The following is a 19,697-nucleotide window of genomic DNA, read 5'->3' on the forward strand; positions in this document are numbered from 1 at the left end:
AAAAAAAAAAAAAAAAAAAAAAAGAAGATGAGTTTTGCCACCAATCTACAACTCCAACAGTATCTTGACAGGGTGGCCATTACAAGGAATGTTCTACCATGGCAGTCTTCAAATTTGTTATCCTAAAGAAATGGTATCAGGCTAGGCGGTGGTGGCATACACCTTTAATGCCAGCACTTGGAAGACAGAGGCAGGTGAATCTCTTGAGTTTGAGGCCAGCCCGGTCTACAAAGTGAGTTCCAGGGCAGCCTGTGCTACACAGAGAAACCCAGTCTGGGGGTGGGGTGGGGTGGGAGAAATGGTGCAAGTGACACACTCATAGAGAGATGGGATGAGGTAGACTCCTACCTAGATGGGTCCTCTTGCAGTACCAGAAAATCCCAGGGATGCTTGCGCCAGATATGGACTGTGAGCGAGACACGCCAGATCTCTGGGACTTGAGCACAGGCCTGGGGATGTGGCTTAGTTGTTCAAACACGGGCCTGGCGTGCTCCAGAAAGGGACTTTGACTTCGTCATACTCCCTACTCTAGGGCAAGGTGAAGAACATTGTCTTTTTTTTCTTTTTCTTTCTGTTATTGTTGATTTGGGTTTTTGTTTTTTTGTTTGTGTTTAGTTTTGTTTTGTTTCAAGACAGGGTTTCTCTGTGAAACAGCTCTGGCTGTCCTGAAACTTGCTTTGTAGACCAAGCCAGCCTTGAACTCACAGAGATCCACCTGCCTCTGCTGGGATTACAGGAGTGTGCCACCACCGCCCAACTTGGTTTTGAGACAGTGTCTTACTATAAAGCCCAGACTGACTTTGAGCTGGACCGAGACAGACCACAAACATACCCCTCCAGTCTCAGCCTCTTAAGTGCTGGAATTACAGGTGTATATCACCACACCCAGCTATAACTACTTCTTTAAAGTGTTTTCATATACAGAAACAGGGAACTTACAAAATTAGCCTTTATCTGGTAAAAACAAAACAAAACCAAAAACAAAATCATCTTTCGTTTGGAATAGCTATGTAACCCCCACATGAAGTATTTGGCAAACTCCCCCCACCTAAATCAAACTCGACAGTTATACGGGTAATATTTTCCTTAGCACTGGCTGTGAGACATTATGCTGATCTTTTCACATTTATTAATCTTTCATCCTCACAGCAGAGGGAAAGCAGAGTTATCGTTCCATATTCCCACTCCACAGCGAGCTGCAGAGGTTCAGGGGCATGCTAGGGCCACACGTGGGCCAGGTGAGGACTTGGGGCCAAGGGATCTGTGGGCTGCAGAACTCACGTGGGCATTATACCTAGGAACAAAATTTCAGCCTGGTTTTGTCTCAACTTGCAAGCCATCTCCACTTCTGATGATACAGGCGGCTGTCTTTTGTCCCTCCCTCCCTCTCCCATCGCTCCTTCCCTTCCCCTGGGTTTTTCATTCATCCAATACTGTTTCTTATTTGCTGGCTGCCCGAAGCACGGCTCAGACTGATGAAATGAACACAGCTGCTGCAGGCAAGGACTTCATAATTCATCACGATTCGTCCAATGCTTCTCTGCAGAGTCCCCCCATCCTGGACTGCGTGTCTTTAGACACTTTCAATCACGCAGCCTTTTGACTTTGACAAAGGTAGCAGCCAGGGCCAGCCTGGAGGAACTCCAGGAGTCCCAGGCAGCACAGAATAGATCCCGCTGTTTTCGACTGATTTCCGGAGTTGCTCCTGGGGCTCCTTCTGCCCTGGGCTCGGATCTCCATTAAGGCACTCATTAGGCCACAGTAAAGCACTCATTCACACACCTCATCCCTCTGTTCCCATCCCTTCCACAGCTCCGGAGTACACACATCAGACCTGCCCAACTCAGGCTTTTAAATGTCCAGCCCCGGGGCAGAGCTTAGAACCAGCAGGCACCCAGTAAAGGCTGAGTAAATGAACAAATGAGTTTTCTGCTCTCAGTGACTGTGATTCATCCTAGTTCTTCCCAGATCCTTTTGTACCTGCTTTTCTCTTCTTCTTTTCAAAGAATGTGACTAAGAAAAGGCCCCTCCCCAAAGGGGTGGCATGGCCCCGTTTCCCTGCCTTAGGGCAGCCCAGGGTTTTCTTGTTCCCCTTCTTCTCCGCAGCTTTGTTGGCTTCACCAGAGATGCCATGTTGGAGGGTGATTGAATGTTCGGCTCCTGTCAGATACTACGTTGAACTGAGGCTCCTGTCAGATACTATAGGGCCTGAGGGTGTAGCTTAGCTCAGTTGGTAAAATGCTTGCTTCACCTGCACAAAGCCCAGGCTGGATTCCAGGGACTTCATGAAACAAGTCATGGTATACACGCCTGTAGTCCAGCACTCAATAAATGAAGGCAGGAGAGCCAGAAGCTTAAGGCCACCTTTTTTTTAAAAAAAATATTTATTTATTATGTATACAATATTCTGTCTGTGTGTATGTCTGCAGGCCAGAAGAGGACACCAGACCTCATTACAGATGGTTGTGAGCCACCATGTGGTTGCTGGGAATTGAACTCAGGACCTTTGAAAGAGCAGGCAGTGCTCTTAACCACTGAGCCATCTCTCCAGCCCCCTTAAGGCCACCTTTGGTGACACAGAGAAGTCAAGGCCAGTCTGGTTTACATGATACCCAAATGAATATAATGATTTACAATGTATATAATAAGACAGACAATAAAACCATGATGGGAACATTGCAGATGACTTGAAGATGTCAGGAAATGAGAGGGTTTGGCCCCAGGCAGAGCTGAACGTCTTCCTGGTGCACAGGTCTTGGACTCTGGGACTCTCTCGGGCTTTTCCACTTGTTTGTTTGGTTTTTGTCTGAGACAGGACTTCATGTATCCCGGGCTGGCCTCCAACTTCATGTGTCTGAGGATAATCTCGAACTCTTAGTCTTCCTGCCTCTGCCTGTCCAGTGCTGGTAGAGGTGTGCACCGCCATACCCTGCCCTCCTCTGTTGTCACCATCCTTTCCTTTGGGTCCTGCACAGGCTGCTCCACATTGTGGTCTACCACCAAGCTACACTGGCCCCATCGCTATCATTTCTTAAATGACATCTATTTATGCCTATGGAAGGGAGGGAGGGAGGGAGGGAGGGAAGGAGGGAGGGAAGGAGGGAGCGTGTGTATTCTGTACGCAGAGGTCAGAGGGCACTTTCGGAGATCATTCTCCCCTCCTACCACGTGAGGCGTGGGGTCAGCCTCAGATCATCAGGCTTGAAGACAGGCCCCTTTACCCTAGAAGTCATTCTGCCATACACACCCAGTCCATCTTTAGGTCACCTGTCATTAAGAGCTCAAGACCTCAAGTGCAGAAAGATGCAACTTCTATTTCTATGAACTTCAGGGGGAAAAAAAACCACTCTCAGCTACAGCCTAGTAATCAAGAGACTGAGTTCAGACCCTGACCTTTCCACCAACCCACAGAGTCGCCTGGGGGACAACTGAGTATCTCTGGGTCCAGCTTCCCCAGCGAAAATGAAGGGAAGGGAACGGGTGATTCCTAGATCTCCTCCAGTTCCACGGCACCCAGTTCTAACTGCAGGTGACCCTTACGATGATCCCTGATTCTTTTTTTTTTCCTTTAAATTTGCCATCATTTGTTTACTTACTAAATGTGTGTTTGCATACGTGATGGCCACAGCATGTGCCAAGCTGCAGAGGTGGAGGTCAGAGGGCAATGTGCTCCCTTTCTACCCTTTGTGTCCTGGAAACAGAACTCAGGTCCTTAGATTTGGCAGCAAACGCCTATCTTGCCGAGCCGTCTCACCAGCCCTTCCTGTGTTTCTTAAATAACACGTTCACAGGACAGGTGAGGGGCCGTGAACAGAGGTTTGATGGCCTTCCCGACGTGACCCAGGACTCCCGAGTCTTTGCGGAGACTAGAACAGCTAAGGAGAGGCGACGGCCTCATTCCCAGGACCCCAACTTCCTCCCTCTCCTGGCCCTTAATCCACCTTGTTGTTCAGAGAGAAGAAAAGAAGCCACGACAAAGGCCCTAACTCAGAGGTCACAGCCACAAACGTTCGGAGGAGGAGCCCCAGGCCTTTTTCCTAGTGATTTTCCTCCCGGCCCAGGAGTAGGGGGCGGTGTTGAAAGACACTGTTAAAGGATTCGCGCAGAGGCCCCCGGTGACCATGGGAACGTGGGCCCAACCTCCTGCGCTGCCATGGCAACAGGCTCCCCCACTGGCCCCGGCTGGTGCCCATCAGAGCATGCAGGTGGCGCCCTCTTGGGAGAGAGGGGCGGGAAGAAGGTGGGGGGCGACGACGAAGGCCTGGGCTCGTCCTGTCACCCCCATCCCCGCCCCCCCAGACCTCGGTTCCCACCTCTCCCGGTCCCCTACCTGGAAGGAGTTACCTCCCACGACAAGGCTACTTCCGCGCGGTCCCGAAGTTCCACAGACACACTCCCCACTGCCCGGCCGTCTGGCCGCCGTCCCCGGGGACCTGGAGTGTACCGTGAACACTCTGCGTCCTGCGCGGTGTCCCCGGAAATGCTGGGCGGCCTCCAAGCCCCGCCCCACCCCGCCGCTCGCGTTTTCGGGAATTGTCCGGAGGCGCCCTCCTTGGCTCCGCTGCCGCTGCTCGGCGATCCCCTAGCCTGATCCAGCAGTTCTGGGCACGATGCTACCCACGACGGGCCAGGGGCCCCCACCATGGCTGTGCTGCCCACATAGATAGACCCAAGTCCACTGGGTTGCACCCTCTCTGACCTTGGCTTGCTCAGCCTCGCTGATGGTCTCCCTAGCTGCTCGTGTCTATAGAATTGGAACCCAGATCCGCTAACACTTAACTGGCTGTGTTAGCTAGGGCAAGTGTCTTAACCTCTTTGAGCCTGAATTCGCCTGCAAAGTGGGCATGAAACCAACAGGAACCTCAGTGTCGTGGTGAGAAGCACACACCCGGCACTTGGTCAACCCTCAATAATGGTAGTATTGTTTACAGTGGAGGCTAAGGAAAGAGTGGAGTGCAAAGCCGCCTCTCACGGCTCCACCCTTAAACCTGCGACCCAGGAGTTGAGAGAGATAGGAGTGTAAATTTAAACAGCGGTTATCAAGTGACCTTGGCCCGTCCCTCTCCAGCCCTGGCCGTGGAGATTCCGCCGTCTTCCCAAACGGACAGCAGCTTTCTGGGCGGTTCCTGAAACAACCAGTTCTGGGCACCTAAGTGGCTGAACTGGCCAGAGCTGGCTCGTTAGGAGGCTGGAGACGCTAGTAGGCCTAGGGCCAGCGCTTCCGGGGCTAAATGAGTCCCAAGTGCATGGTCCCTCTGCCTTCTCAGGAAGAGCTCCGGCAGAAAAAGAACACAGTGGTTATTTTGACTCATCAACAAAACGCATTACCTGTTTATGGCAGGGAGGTTGAAAACAGTGTAAAGTAACACCACCCGGAGAATGGGGTTCTAGTCTAAATCTTGGAGAAGAAAATGGGAAACGACCTTGAATTTCTGATCCCCCCCCCCCCCGAAATCCCTGGGATAAGTGAACGGCGGAAGTGCAGTAGAATCATGGGAAAATAAGGCTTGGCGCCTGATAGGCAAAAACTCTACCAACTGAGTAGCACACAACACTTTTTTGTTTGTTTGTTTTGAGACAGGGTCTGCTGTGTAGGTCCTGCTGGCCTGGAGCTCCTTGGGATCCCCCTGCCTCCAGATGTTAAAGGTGTTTACGACCCCACAAGGCCACGACATAAATTTTTAACCAAGTCTCTACTATGGAACAGGTTGAGATGGGCATCCTTCTCATTAAACCTTTAGACACTTCCTCAATGATTTCCTTTTGCTTCCTCCTCGTGAGCAGGCAATTTAGCAGGAAAATAAAATCTACTGTATTTCTAGCTCAGGGAGTGAGTGCACTTAGGGAAATAGCTTTGGAAGTCTCCCCACCCTTTCTGCTATCACCGATTCTGGGCAATGCCCCCGGAAGTCTACCTAGGGAAAGCACTCTGCAGGCTCAGCTAAATTAGAGGTCCTCGAAAGGTCATCATGACCCTGGAGCTATGCAAAAGAGTCTGTACTTCCAGTTTCCTGAGCACCCAGTGAGCACCAGCTGCTTGGAAAAACACCGGAACCAGGGCCCTTCCAGGCCTGTGGACTCAGCTGGTTTCTGTGTGGGCCTCTTGGTTCCTTCATTAAGTGCAGACCCGCAAGAGAATGCACCCTCAACCTTCCTCCACAGCTTTTTTGCTCTCTGCCGTTGTCTCTCACGCTTCTCTTCCCACCTTCCTTTTGTTGGGTAAAAGGAAACGATTTCACATCCTTGGAAGAGGCGCCATTAGAAGGGGCCAGGTCTTTAGCGTTGTGGATCCATCTGTCCCCAGTGTCCTGTCAATACCCACCCTTTCTACGACAGGACCTCAGGTGCAGGAGGTGGTTGGAGCTAATGTTGTTTCAGTTCACCGCACATAACTGCCATCAGTGTTTGACTGAAAACACTCCTTGATTATACAGCTGTGTTCACCTTTCCTTCTCTTTCCTCCTCCCCTCCCCCACAGACTCCCTTCCCAGGGGGGTTAATAAGCAGTCTTGTTTAGTTACTATCGCAATGATGAAAACTCCGTAACCAAAATCAAGTTGGAGAGGAAAGGATTTATTTGGTTTATGCTTCCACATCTTAGTCCACCATTGAAGGAAGAAACCAAGACAGGAGCTCAACCAGGGCAAGAATTTAGAGGCAGGAGCTGAGGCAGAGGCCATGGGGAATGGCTGCTTCCTTACTCACTTTCTCAACGTGACTTGCTCAGTCTGTTTTCTTGTGGAACCCAGGATCACCAGTCCAGGGGTGGCCCCATCCACAATGGGCTGGGCCCTCTCCAATCTCTAATAAAGAAGACGCCCTACAGGCTTGCCATGACAGCCTGATCATGAAAAGCCTATGGAGGCTTCTCAGTTGAGGGTTCCTCCTCTCTGATGACTCTAGCTTGTGTCAAACGCACAGAAAACCAGCCAGAAAGCATGAATACATGCTTTTCTTATTCTCTTTTTTTTTTTTTTTTGTTTCTTTCTGAGAAAGGATCTCACTATAAAGCTTTGACTAGCCTCAAACTCTCTGTGTAGACCAGATGTGCACCGCCACCCCAGGCTATGCTTTTACTCTTTTTTTTTTTTTTTTTCTTTTGAGACAGGGTTTCTCTGTTTAACAGCCCTGGCTGTCCTGGAACTCACAGTGTAGACCAGGCTGAGCTCAAACTCACAGAGATTTGCCTGCTTCTGTTTCCCAAGTGCTGGGGTTAAGGGCGTGCGCTACCACTGCCCGGCCCCTGTTTTTATTCTTACGTGTTCCTATAAAGTATATATTGTACAATTATACATATCATTGTTCTTTTTTTGTTTTGTTTTTTGTTTTTTGAGACAGGGTTTCTCTGTGGCTTTGGAGCCTGTCCTGGAACTATCTCTGTAGACCAGGCTGGTCTCGAACTCACAGAGATACACCTGCCTCTGCCTCCCGAGTGCTGGGATTAAAGGCGTGCGCCACCACCGCCCGGCTACATATCATTGTTCTTTTGACTGTATATCTATGTACTGAGGCTCTTGGGCACATTAGGCAAGCCTCCACCACTGAGCTATATCCCCAGCCCTTCTGTTAACTATTTTATTTTGAAATAATTACAGACTCCCAGGAGGTTGTAAAAACAGAACAAATTTACCCTAAAAACTCATCAACAAATTTTTCCAATGATGACATTATACAAGATATTGTAGAATCAAGAAAATGACATTGGTTCAATTCTTTTAGACTGTAGATTCTACTACCAGTTTTTTACCTTTTTGTTTGTTTCTTTTGTTGTTGTTGTTGTTTTTTGTTTACTTCCCTGTTTCAAAGGGGCTTGGAAGGCTTAAGAGAATGTCTGTCATACACTGAAGTTGGAGAATGAGACCACATGGGCAGACTAACTGTGACCCAAGAAAACCCAGTAGCCACCAGTGCCTCCTTGTAACAGTTTACACTGTAGGCCTGTTTTGGCTCTAGGAGGCCTGGTCGAGGTGGCATGGTGGCAGCTCTTAACTCTGAGTGATCCTCTTGACAGTAAGGTGGGTGCTGCCGTGCCCCCTCTGCCATTCTCCGGTTCACCCACAATGCAACTCCAGCAGCATCTGACACCCCAGTTAGAAAACACACCATGAAACAGGGTCCTTGCTTCTGTTATCACTGTCAGGGGTGGCAGCTTGTCTTCGAGTCTGTAGCTAACTGTCGGACCTGCCTGCCTTCCTGCATTAGCTGGCGGAGTACAGCCCTGCTGTGGGATAGAATGTTTTTAACTGCAAAGATGTGTTGCATTTGTTCATGTTGCATTTTTTTTTAAACTATGCAAAGATGTGTTGCTGTTTCACCTTGCCTGCTAAGGCACCTGATTGGCCTAATAAGAAGCTGAATGACCAATAGCTATGCTAGGATAGGAGGGCCTGGTGGACAGAGAGAAAGAGGGGCCAGCTAGAGCCAGGGGCTAGTCTGCTGGGGGCCAGACAGACACAAAGAAAGCAGGAAAGTGAAGGACAGTACATAGACAAGGTAAACAAGCCTTGCAGCAGCACAGAGATGAATAGAAATGGGTAAATTTAAGTTTTGTTTTTTTTTTTTTTGGTTTTTTCGAGACAGGGTTTCTCTGTGGCTTTGGAGCCTGTCCTGGAACTAGCTCTGTAGACCAGGCTGGTCTCGAACTCACAGAGATCCGCCTGCCTCTGCCTCCCGAGTGCTGGGATTAAAGGCGTGTGCCACCATCGCCCGGCAAGTTTTTTTTTTTTTTTAAACTAGCTATAAACAAGCCTAAGCTAAGGCCGGGCATTCATAATTAAAATTAAGTCTCTGTGTTTGGGGGCTGGCAGTCCAGCAAAGCCTGCTGCACATCCCAGCTCCTCTTTAGAGAACACACACGAGAGAAACTCAGTCCTAACGGGGATTGACCGTGGAGGTCAGTCCTAGCTCAGCATAAGGCTGACTCATTTTGCCCAGAGGAACCAGGAAATTCTGTCAGCACAGGGACTAACAGTGACCCTGGCACCAGGGCCAGGTTAAGGCCTGCCCAGGGCCAGACCCACTTCTCCGTAGCATCTGTTATTGAGTAAGATACCATTTCACAGGAAATAAGCCCTACATGTGGGGGAAAAAAAAAAAACAAACTAATCCAACAAAAGCCAGGGATCAACAGTAGTATAGTGCTTGCTCAGCATTCGAGAGGCCTTGGTAGGATCCTTGCATCTCATCAAAGTTCAGTAAAAAAAATAGGGAAAGCCACCAAGTATGGTGGCTCATGCTTATACTCCAACATTCAAGAAGCAGAGACAGGAGGATTGCCATGAATTTGAGGCCCCCTGAGTGACACAGTTCTTGGGCCCCAGAATGAGAATCATGTCTCAAAAAGACATCAAAACCCCCCAAAAAGCCAGGTGTGGTGGCAATTGCCCATAATCCCAGGCAGGACTGCCCCAGGAGAGGACTGTAGCTATGGAGCCTGTCCTGGAACTTGCTCTGTAGACCAGGCTGGTCTCGAACTCACAGAGATCCGCTTGCCTCTGCCTCCCGAGTGCTGGGACTAACGGCATGTGCCACTGTCACCCAGTTTAGTTTGTATTCTCTATCTTCAGTGTGTGACATATATACTTAAAAGTCCTCCAAGTCCTGTTGAAACAAGAAAGTAAATTGTAGTCACTGCTCTTCCTGCTTCAAATGCAGGTCCCCAGCCTCTACCAGGCCTTTGACAGTATCTTCTTCATGTCTTTGGCCACTTCTTCAACACTTTCTGTGTACCTGTTTTCTTCCTTTTTTAGTATTTTCTGCGTACAGGTGTTCATCCTGGATGTCTGTGTACCATGTGTGATGCCTGATACCTGTAGGAGTCAGAAAAGAACACTGACTACCCTAAAAATAGGGTCAGAGATGGATGTGAGCTGCCATACAGGTGCTGGGAATTGAACCTGAGTCCCCTGAAAGAGTGGCCAGTGCTCTTAACCACTGAGCTATCTTTCCAGGCCTTGCACAGCTCTTTTCAATCTTTTCCCCCTACCCAAGTGTTACATGATCTCCCTTTACCTCACATTCCAAATAAAAGTCAACGTGGGGCCGGGCAATGGTGGCGCACGCCTTTAATCCCAGCACTCGGGAGGCAGAGGCAGGCGGATCTCTGGGAGTTCGAGACCAGCCTGGTCTACAGAGCTAGTTCCAGGACAGGCTCCAAAGCCACAGAGAAACCCTGTCTCGAAAACAAAAACAAAAAAACAAAACAAAAAAAAAAAGTCAACGTGGGGTGGGGAGTTCCCTTCTGGTCTTTCTGTGTGCATCAAAGCTATCTGGGAAAGGCAGGTTGTCTTAGGCTATATGGATAAACTGTAGCAGGTTGTAGAACAATTATAGCCAGGCATGGTGGCACGTGGCCCAGCACTCAACTGGCAGAGGCCAATAGATCAAGTTCCAGGCCAGCTAAGGTTATATAATGAGACACGGTCTCAACAAACACAAACAAAATCCCAAATGTAGTTATCTGAAATCTCTGCACACGGCACCCTATTTAGTGCTTTGCCTGTAAGCAGGGAGTGGTGGTGGGGACTGGACCCAGGGCTTTGTGTGTTGTGAGATAATCTTTTTTTTTTTTTTTTTAGTTTTTTGAGACAGGGTTTCTCTGCGGCTTTGGAGCCTGTCCTGGAACTAGCGCTGTAGACCAGGCTGGTCTCGAACTCACAGAGGAGATAATCTTTTTGTACATTGTCAAGATGTGTCTCTGCCGTGGCACCTTCTGATTGGCTTAATAAAGAGCTGAATGGCCCGCAGAAGAGGATAGGCGGGACTTCCAAGCAGAGATAGGAACTCTGAGAAGAGAAGAGGCGGTGAGATACAGAGCAAGTCAGACATACAGAACTGAAGAGGTAAAACAAGTGGCAGAATGTAGATTAATATAAACGGGTCAATTTAAGTTATCGAGCTGCTTAGGAACAAGCCTACACTAAGGCCAAGCGTTCATACTTAATAAGAAGTCTCTGTGTCATTACTTGGGCGTTGGTGGTCCAAAGAAAGTCTGACTATCCTTGTGCATGCCTAGCACGTGTCCTACTACCAAGTGTGCTCTTGTTGCAAACCAGAACTTTTTATGAACACTAACACAGCAAGCGCAATGGCTAGAGGGATGCCACAAAGCATGTCACAGCAGTTTACTAAGAGCCTTGGACTGAAGGAGAATATTGCCACCTGTCTTCTGCTTCTCTCTCAAAGCACAGGGAGATGCATTTTCTGAACTTCCCTTATCTGTCTTGAGATTGGCCTCTCAGGAAGAATCCCCTTGTTCTGGGTCCCTTCCAGGTCCCTTCCGCCAAATGTCATTAACTCCCCACCCCCAGGCTCTTATGTTGGAGATGTGGTCCTCAACGGATGCATTAATTTTTGAGAGATGATTAGATCCTAATGATTCCACCTGCACCAAGGGATTGATCCAGAGACGGTTTCATAATTTGTTAGCATTGTTAGCAGACGGCGGAAACTCCCGGGGAGCGGGGCGAGTTGGAGGAAATAGTCACCGGGCGTGTGTTCTTGGGGGCTATTTCTGGTCTTAGCCCTCTTTCTCTGTTTTCTGACTGTCATGGGCTTTCCACCCTGCTTCTGCCTTTCCACAGGCCTAAGGGCAATGAGCCGCTCAGATGCAATTTCGGGGGCTGCTGAGCTCCGCTCTGTTCCATTGTTTGTTGTGGGTGCAGACTAGCTAGCTCTGCTCCATCGTTTGTTGCTGTCTTCACTTGCACCTCTTTGCTTCAGCCGCTCAGAACCTCTTGTTCTACAGTTGTCTTCCAGTCACGGTGGCTTCTAAAGATGCTGGGAAGGCAGCCGCGGAACCGGAGGTGGGTGTTCACCCTCATCAGTGGCTAGGTGAAGTCTCTGTCAAGTGCGTGTGCTGACTTGATCAGCGGTGCAAAAGAAGGGATTGTCTGACCAGGTCACAAGATACCACGACACTAAGAACCACAAAGGAAAAACACCTGGTAAAGGTTCCAAAACACAGAATTCAAGGCCACAGGCAACTGAACGGCTTACACGGTCCTTCTGAGATTGGTAAATACATTACTTCCATCAACACTGAGCCAGGCCTGGAGGTTGAAGTCACTATTGCAGAAACCTAAGTCAGCTATTTTTAATAAGTTGACCTAATCAGTTATTAAAACAAAGCAAGGCAAAGCAAATGGAGCCAACCAACCACGAAGGTTGGATGTGGTGGCACAAGCCTTTAATCCCAACACTCCAGAGGCAGAGGCAGAGACAGGCAGATTTTTATTAGTTTGGTGCCAGCCTGGGCTATATAGTGAGTTCCAGCCCAGCCAGCTGCATAGTGAGACCCCCATCTCAAAACACAAACAAATAAGAAGCTAAGCCTGTGCAGAGGGCCTCCCCAAACACCAAAGAGCAGAGGCAGGGCCCAAAACTTAAGTTGTGATTTATTCAAGAGCTGGCAGGCAAAAGGACAGCAAATTAATACCCGAACAGCCAACCAAACAATAACAATGCATCCCTAACCCTCCTCACCCTGCTTCTCCTCCCTGCCTCTGTCTGTCTCTTCTCCAGCCAGCAGGGTTTAGCTCCCTTTAGCGGGTGGAAAGGGGACAAAGGGAGTCAATTGCTTCAGAGTTTACTCTTACCTGTGTGTCCCTCATTAATGGCTCTTGTGATGACTCTTCATTCTCTTGAGGACCTAGGTTCAGGTTCCTCCTCCCCTTCTTCTTCCTGATATATCAAACTATTTTATTTTTACATGTACATGTCTTTTTATTTTATTTAGAACATGTACACGCAGCCAGGTAGTGGTGGCTCATGCCTTTAATCCCAGCATTCAGGAGGCAGAGGCAGGTGGATCTCTGTGAGTTCGAGGCCAGCCTGGTCTACAGAGCCAGTCCCAGGACAGCCAAAGCTACACAGAGAAGCCCTGTCTTCTCAAAAAAACAAAAACAAACAAAAAAAAACCAAAAAACAAACAACAAGCATGTACCTGCTTAACTGGACAATATTCAGAAGTGAGGCCAAGGAAAGGCACGTCGGATACAGTTATTATCTGCAGTATCAGCTCCAGGAGCATCTGGGCTGAGTGGAGTTGACTCAGAACAGACAAATCACTAACTGTGTGTGACTGTTAGGCTATTAATACCGATTCCTTTCTGCAGCATGGAGTACAAATGTGCCCTTATAATATAGGACACAGGAGTACCTCCATCTGTTTCTACTATACCTTAGGAAAACCAATAAAACAGTCAGGCATAATATCACAGTTCTTTAATCCCAGCCCCTGGAAGGCAGAGGCAGGTGGATCTGAGTCTGAGGACAGCCGGGTCTACATAGTGAGTTCCAGGATAGTCAGAGCTACATAGTGAGACCCTGTCTCAAAACAACAACAAAACAAAATACAATAAAACATCAGCCAAAAGAAACCTTTTCTCTGCCGAAATGGTTACTCTCAGGCACTATCACTGCAACTATCACTGCAACCAAATTCTGACCGGCACTCTAGTCACTGGGGAGACTGGATGCTGTCACAGGCTGCCACCTGTTTGGCCTGTTTATTTTCTCCCCCAAGCCTGTTCTCCCCTAAACTGCCTCCACCCCTTCTTCTCTCCACGACCCAGAGAGTAGAATATGAACATCCAATCTCCACTGAGTTGTGGAACACTTGCTTTTTCTCACCACTTTTCCACATATACGATCAACTTGTCTACCCTTCAGTCTAATGTCAGGGTTTGTTCTGTCTCTCTTCCTCTCTCATTTGCTTCTTCCTTCCTTTGTTTCTCCTCCTCCTTCTCCTCCTTCTCCTCCTCCTCCTCCTTCTCCTCCTTCTCCTCCTCCTCCTCCTCCTCCTCCTTGTAGGCTTGGGGTAAGGTTGAAGGCTGCATTTGAACTGGTCTCAGATATAATTGCTGGCGGTTCTGTCTGCATATAGCAAAGCCGTAACTCCTGCTTAAGGGGTTAGCTCCCTGCTACCCCCAACCCCTGGGTTTTTATTTATTTCCTTTTTCTATTAGATTATAGCCAAAAGGACAAGAAGTGATTATTTCCTTTTAAAAATTGATTTTGGATTTTATGAGCCAAGGTCTTGAGATGCAGCCAAGGCTGACCTCAAACTCATTATGGTCCTCCTGGCTCAACCTCCATGGGCGGCAGCTGTGGATGTACACACTGTGACACCGAGCTCTCCCAGACATCTTATCAACCAGGAAGATTCAGTGCACACCACACCCAGACACTCAGGCAGTCCATACCCTGTTCTGCTGAGGGCTTATCTTTCTCTTTTCCTTATCGTCTTTTTCTTTTTGTCGAGACCGGATTTCTGCGTGTAGCCCTGGCTATCCTGGAACTCATTCCGAACCCCAGGCTGGCCTTGAACTCCCAGAGATCCGTCGTCCACTGGGTTAGGAGTGCTGGGATTAAAGGCCTGAGCCACCGTGCCCTGTCTGGGTTTATCTCTTAAACACATCACCTGAGAAGAAGCTTTCCTCCCATCCAGAATCTTCATTCTCCTTGTCCTCTCTTCTCTGCTCTCTCTAACCAGGTCCCCACTGACTTCCAAAGCTCTAAGTCCTGCTCATTCCTGTGTGTAGGCCAGGACGCCATAAAAGCTTTAATAACCCAACCCTCTGACCAGTTCGTTCTGTGGAATTCTGTGCACACGCTATGAGTTGAATATGCTTTTTTTTAAAGTCATGCACAGTGACTTACACCTGCCATCCTGGAACTTGGATGACTGAGGCAGGAGAATTGCTGTGGCTGTGACTGGGCTACAGAATGAATTCTAGGCCAGCTAAAGCTACAGCATCACCCCACTGCCTCCAAGAAGCACTGAGGTTACAACCCAGGGCCCAGTGCTTCAGAGGTAAGAACTCTATCACTAAACTACACCCCACTACACCCCACCGCTCACCTATTTGTGTGAGTATAGCACTGGGGACTGAACCCAGGGCCCTTGGGCATGATGGCAAGGGCCTCCTCAGTTACTCCCTGCACCTCTTTGAACCTGTGGGTCATTCGATTTAAAGTTCAGTCAAGTAACCTACAAGGGTGAAGGGGAGCCATGTTGGCTCCCTGCGTGCTACCATTTGCTCTCCTAGCCCCCACTTTGTGTGTTCATGCTCGCCCTCATTGCCCCATTCCCTCACGATCTCCACATACCTCATCTCTCTTCCACACTCCACCCACATGACTGTTAATCACCCTCCACACTGACTCCCCTCGATGCCTTAACTGTCCAGAACAGCTCATTCAGGGCCTCCTGCTATTTCCTCTGCGCCTCTCTTTCACACCGTGTTAGTCCGCTGTCCCTCTCGGTGCTGATAGTCCAGCGGCCAGAGTCCCACCCCCACTACTGACCACTTGTCCCCTTGGTCATCCAAGTCCCCCTTTGGGAGCCGAAGCCAAGTTCTCTCAACCTTTCTACACCAACCTCAAAACCTTGTTATAGTGCGTCCTCGCCGGGCGGTGGTGGCGCACGCCTGTAATCCCAGCACTTGGAAGGCAGAGACAGGCGGATCTCTGTGAGTTCGAGGCCAGCCTGGTCTACCAAGGGAGTTCCAGGACAGGCTCCAAAGCTACAGAGAAACCCTGTCTCGAAAAACCAAAAATAAATAAATAAATAAATAATAAATAAATAAATAAATAAATATAGTGCATCCTCTCTCACAGTTTGTCAAGAGTCTCCCCAGTCGTCTGTGTTCTTAAAATATTTCAATTTCAGAACCCACCTGAACACCCCAGGAAAGACCATTCTGATGTAACAGAAGCCTCTCCAAATTGTATGCCCCCCAACACAACCAGACCCTGCCTTCAGATAACAGTCGTTCCCCTAATTAACCTTACATAGCCAATCTAAATTGTCCTGGCTCCTCTCAAGAACTCTCAGACTCCAGACAAGCACCCCTGGCAGCCAACGGCCTACGTTTTCCTGCCCATTGCCTATTCCTAAGGGTGGGATCTCGTCCCCTTTCCCTGGGACCTGTCCTTCTTCCCTCTTCCTAACCAACCGCCAGGACCAGGAACCTAAAAGTTTCAAATAGACATCCTTTTTCTAAGCTCGTTAACTTCCCCTCTGTCCTGGTTTATCTGTTCCAACAGACTCAAGTCAACTGCAGACGGCTCCAGCAACTCCAGCATCCTTGGAATCTGTATCCTGGTCCAGCCCCGCAGCCCACACTTCCCTGGCCTCAGATGGTCCCACAGAACCTGGACGTCGACTGATACATCCTGCCCTTTCCAGCCTTGACCAACAACCCAACTTCCTTGGGTCCCCTAACAATGACCCCCCCTTCCCCCCAAGGTCACCAGGAAGCAGACATAGAGAACACGCCCACTTACCCAACATTCAAGGACCCAATAAAAAAACAAAAAGGTGGGGGTGAAGGAACTCTAGCCAGCTAGCCCGATGGGTAGGGCTCTGGCTGGCCTTGCCCGTCTCTCCAACCCTCCGCCTTGCTAAAAACTGTTAGATTACATTCCGGAAGCGAGCCATCACGGTCTATTCCCTTATTTGGCCACTTCTTCTTCCTGAGGCTGACTACCAAGGCCCAGCTATCAAAGTATTGAAGACAAGAAATCAAAAGCCCCCTTTTGGCTCATCTAATAAATATGCCCAATTAAAATTAAACACTTCATCCTAATATGGGGTTTCCTCTCTATCCAGCAGCTCCCCTTCCTCTTTTTCTTATCCCCTCCCCCTTTCCCCTTGTCTGTTATCTCCTGTCTTTATCTCTTATTCCCAGCCCTCTGTCCCTCTGAGTCAAATAAATCTCCCTTGTGCTGAGAACTCGGTCTTGGGGGTCCTGAGCCGGTACTTTTTTTCCTTTCCGCTCTTCTCCCTTCTACCCCAGTCCACTCTCCCAAGGCAGCCAGCACTACAGTATGGCACCAGGCCATATCTACCTGTGTTTGCTCAACACTGACCCTCAGCGTCACGCACAGTGCTTGGAATATGGGAGGTGCCCGGTAAATATTTGTAAGATGCGACTCAGGAGACCGCGGCAAAGGTTAATGGTTTCCAGGTCTGCCTGGGCCACGCACCAAGATCGGTGCCTGTCTCAAGCTGAACCAGAACAGCAAATCAATCCAACATTACTGGGTGAAGGAGTATTGTAGGTTACGCCTTTGGTCGGAGGGGCAGTCACCCTGTTGCCTTGTGTGGCAGGCTCTCCTGTCCTCCCTCTGCTTCCCCTGGAGTCTCCTTGCAACCACTGGGCTCTATTTGAGCCTCCTATCTGCTCTCCCAGAGCCTCCTGCCCTAAGAATTACCTAGCAGGTCCCTGGGTTGAAGGTTGCTGCCCTTGCTGCTAACCAAAAAGGCCAAAGGGATCTGTGTAGCTCCAAGAAACAGATCTCTCTCTCTCTCTCTCTCTCTCTCTCTCTCTCTCTCTCTCTCCCTCCCTCCCTCCCTCCCTCCCTCCCTCTTGTTTCTCTCTCAGCCTTGCTAGGGTTCTACTGGAAAGGGTTAAATCATTTCCAGAACTCGGGAGGCTCCCTCCGCACTTGAGAGCTCGAGAGATGCTCTGTAAAAGGTCAGATGTTTCCAGGATCTCAACAGACAGCCTGTGTCTGTTTAAATAGAAAGACTATGAGTTCCCGGCGCCCAGCCAGCCCTCGTGGGCAGCTCTTGCCTGGGTCTACAGACACCAGGCCAGATGCCAAGACGAGAGCAACCCACCACCCTCACCCTCTTGACAACCAGAGGCAGACTGCAGTTTTCTAAGTCTCAGCCCAGAGTCCTGCAGCCCAGGCAGGGCTGGAACCCCACCAGCAGGGCACCCACAGCCTGTGGATCCTGGGGGTAGCAATTTCTTGTTGACCCTAGCCATTTTCAGCTGGAAGGAACTGTACCCTGAGGATATCATTTTAAAGAAGAGGCTCAAAACGGGGTAGCTTTGCAGCCTGCAGAAAAATCTGGAGCCAGAGTATGAAAGTCCAGCTCCAAATCCAACCTAGAACAAAGGACGGTGAGAGTCTGAGTGTAATGGGCCGTTTCTGCCGTCAGAGGACAGTTTGTAGAATCAGTGTAATGGGCCATTTCTGCTGTCAGAGGACAGTTTGTAGGAATCAGCTCTCCCCTTCCACAGGGTTTGTTCCAGAAGGGAATTCAGATCCTGTGGCAAGCGCCTTTACCCCCTGTACCATCTTGCCCACCTCAACCAAAATGTTCATCTTTAAAGAACTAAACAAACGATGATTTAACACAAAAGCCTGCAAATCTGCAGAAAGCATTAAACAGAAATGTAAAAAGCATCTGGGAAAGCAAATATAAAAAGCAGCATGTAAAAGCATTGGTGTTCTCTGTTTCATTCCTTTAAAAAGTAGGAAAATATGAAAGGGTGGGCTCTGGGGTGTAGCTCAGAAGTAGGATACAAGAGTCCCTGGGTTTGGGTCCAGTCTCATCTCCTCACACAGGCAAAAGGAGGAGAAAACAAACCAAAACAAAAAACCAAAACATCTCACCTGTGGTCTCAGAGGTAAAGACAGGGGGGTCAGGACTCCCGGGTCATCTTCAGTTAGAGAAACCCTGCCACAGAGAAAGCAAGCAAACAGAAGTCTTTTTGAGACAGGGTTTCTCTGCCTAGTCTGGCTGTCCTGGAACTAGCTCTTGTAGACCAGGCTGGCCTCAAACTCACAGAGATCCGCCTGCCTCTGCCTCCGGAGTGCTGGGATTAATGGTGTTCACCATCACTGCCCGACCTGAAAGTCTTAAAAGACAGGAACCAACATATTAATGGTTTGTCGTTCTCAGGTCTAGGAAGATGGATCCTATCCCTGTGCACTGTCCACTTTCTGAACTTTCATTTTTGCAGTGCATCTGATAAGTAGCAAACACAGTTTGCTTCACTTGTCTTTCCTCTTCAGTTACTTCCCTTTCTTTTTGTTTTGTTTTGTTTTGTTTTGTTTTGAGACAGGGTCTTATATGTAGTCCTGGCTGGCCTAGAACTCACAGAGGTCCTACCATCCCTGCCTCCTGGCTGCTCGCAGAGGGGACAGGACCTGAAAGACTGGAAGCCTGGAAACTCTGGTTTGGGTGACATGTGACTTTGGGCAAGGCAATGTAATGACCAAAGATATGTTTTAAGTTTAAATTGCTGTGCTTAAGAGATCTACAAAACAAAAATACCTTTAATATATAAGCCCTACTTAACTAAGGACAGGTAACTTCCTGGAACGCTGGGGGCTGTTGTTCATATAAGATAACAAGCCCCGTGTTTTGGCTGCTGTAAACAAGCGTGGTTGCCCCAGCTGAATAGAATGTGCTTGATCACCACACACAGGCAGGAGAGAGGGAGGCAGAAAGCATGTCAGGATATATGCTTGCCCCTGATTGAGCAAAGGTAAGAACATAGCATTATGGGTCAGGTCTTTCTACACACCTGACTAATGTAATTCATGGCCATTCTCTGGGAACCCAGGGTATGGACCTGGCCAGTGCCCATCATCCTGATCAATACTGAATAAAGTTTGCTTCAAATTTGGCTCAAAAATTGTGGTGGTGGTCTTATTCTCTCCCAGTGGGGTTAAACTTCGGAAGCAGAGGCAGAGAATCTCTGAGTTAGAGGCCAGCCTGGTCTACAGAGTGAGTTCCAGGACAGCCAGGACAGTCTCAAACAACAACAAAATGAGCTCAGATTCCACCATGTGATGAATCTGAGCAGTTTCTGACTGGTCACTCACAGGCTCACAGCTGTTGCACCGCGTGGCTTCGCTGGAGCCTTGGTTCTGTTTTTTTTTTTTTTTTT

The 19,697-nt window shown here is 48.9% G+C and overlaps 1 protein-coding gene and 1 long non-coding RNA gene across 2 annotated transcripts in view; both read right to left on the reverse strand.

Annotated features, from left to right (window-relative positions):
• Sema4b (semaphorin 4B) overlaps window positions 1-4,463 on the reverse strand; it is a 43,202-nt gene extending 38,739 nt beyond the window's left edge. Inside the window, exon 1 of the mRNA XM_005357708.3 lies at window positions 4,331-4,463. The gene's annotated coding sequence lies outside the window, so the exon portion shown is untranslated. The remainder of the gene's footprint in view (window positions 1-4,330) is intronic.
• Window positions 4,464-10,724: 6,261 nt separating this feature from the next.
• Window positions 10,725-19,697, reverse strand: part of LOC113457320 — a 31,005-nt gene continuing 22,032 nt past the window's right edge. The window contains exons 4-5 of the long non-coding RNA XR_003377917.1: window positions 18,415-18,478; window positions 10,725-11,918 (exon numbers count right to left, since the gene is read on the reverse strand). This is a non-coding gene — a long non-coding RNA (uncharacterized LOC113457320). The remainder of the gene's footprint in view (window positions 11,919-18,414; window positions 18,479-19,697) is intronic.

This window comes from Microtus ochrogaster, chromosome 22 (genome assembly GCF_000317375.1).
Source record: "Microtus ochrogaster isolate Prairie Vole_2 chromosome 22, MicOch1.0, whole genome shotgun sequence".
Classification (NCBI taxonomy): Eukaryota; Metazoa; Chordata; class Mammalia; order Rodentia; family Cricetidae; genus Microtus; species Microtus ochrogaster.